Source organism: Priapulus caudatus, unplaced genomic scaffold, assembly GCF_000485595.1.
Source record: "Priapulus caudatus unplaced genomic scaffold, Priapulus_caudatus-5.0.1 Scaffold409, whole genome shotgun sequence".
Lineage (NCBI taxonomy): Eukaryota > Metazoa > Priapulida > Priapulimorpha > Priapulimorphida > Priapulidae > Priapulus > Priapulus caudatus.
In genome coordinates, this window is record NW_014577470.1 from 93331 (window position 1) to 95049 (window position 1719).

At 39.8% G+C, this 1719-nt stretch overlaps 1 protein-coding gene across 1 annotated transcript in view; it reads right to left on the reverse strand.

Annotated features, from left to right (window-relative positions):
* The window catches only part of LOC106810083 (WD repeat-containing protein on Y chromosome-like), a 13748-nt gene that overhangs the window by 1865 nt on the left and 10164 nt on the right, over positions 1 to 1719 (reverse strand). The window lies entirely within an intron of this gene.

Below are 1719 nucleotides of genomic sequence, written 5' to 3' on the forward strand. Positions count from 1 at the left end.
TGTGTGTGTGTGTGTGTGTGTGTGTGTGTGTGTGTGTGTGTGTGTGTGTGTGTGTGCGCGCGTGCGTGTGTGCGTGTGTGTGTGTATGTGTGTTTATTTCGTGTACGTTACGTTTGTTGTGTTTGTTTACTTTTGCAAGTAAGAGCTACTTGCTGTGGCGTGGGCGGGGATGTGGATGTGGACTATAGGCCTACACAGGCGGGGGTAAAAACATTTTTATAACTAGAGCACTCGAAAAGCGCAGACCTCCGCCAAGCCAGCTCAATTCTGTCACTGCGAAAAATTTTATTAATTAATTAATTAACCCTTTAGTTACCCTATTTCTGACCTATCCTGAAAATTTAATTAATTAATTAATTAATTAATTAATTGAATCCGGATCACCACCAAAATCTAATCAATTCTAAGTTAGCCCATTTCTGACAATAGCAAATTTTATGACAATCCGTCCATAACTTTTTCAGTTAGGCTGTACACAAACAAACCCACAAACCCACAAACACACGCCGAACAAACACACGCCAGTGAAAACATAACCTCTTGCCAACCCCTTGGCGGAGGTAATAATCACAGCTGCGGCCTTTCTGTTGGGGCTCAGACCGCAACGCTTTTACCCCGAAGCTCACCATCAAGTGCGTTAACCAATATAGAATCAGAGCATAACTACATGCGTGGGTGTAAATACACAACATGTTCTGCTAGCATCTATGACAAATACGACATACGCATATACGCTCTCCTATGACACTATTTGTCACAGGAAGATTCTTCCGATGACAAATATTGGCGAGTCAACTTCGTTCCGCTTTACAGCTGAAATGCACTGCTTGCGTTCCTGATAGCCCTCCTAAACTCCTATGATGCGCACAACACATACAACAATATTTGTCATAGAAAGAATCTTAATTCCTATGACAAATAGTGTCATAGGAGAGCGTATATATGCGTATGTCGTATTTGTCATAGATGCTAGCAGAACAGGCTGAAATAGGCCTACAATTAAGCTGCGATTCGGGTGTTTCGTATGTTATCGATACGGGGCTGAGAATTTATCGTCATCGTCGCACTCGCCACTCTCGCCGCTAGCACGACTCCGATTGTGATTGTTATCAACAGCGTCATTGTGTGATGTGTGATACATGTTCGCACATCGTTGTTTAATTGATTACCTATCTATAATATATTATATATAATAGATGATGATATTATATATAAAGGCTGTATATATTATTTTATATAGTTTTCTGCTAGCGCAGGACAGTGCTAATACGCGGGTAGCGTCTACGGAGAAAAACTTAATGTTAGGAGCTTAATGTATTTATATGAATCTATTTTGTTTGGCATGAGCAACGGGCCCCTGATAAAATAAATAATATATATTATAGTATATTATTATATATATAATATATATACAACATCATATTATAGTTTTACACCGCGGAGTACAATACATAAAGTATTATTTTAAAGTTTACTTAAACATACTACTCGTTAGCATAAATCAAGGCAGCCGCACGTCATAGAGTCATCGAGACATTATATATAATTAGTTTATAATAAATAAGTATAATAGTAACCTAAAATATAATTATAATAGTTCGCGCGCGGTGAGCCTACTTACTGCGTGCTCCGGTTGTTGTCGAATCTTTCGCAGTGGGCGGCGGCCACTGGTGGCGTCTGTTCGGTCCTTGGGTCTGGAGGGTGGGATTTCGCTCAGGT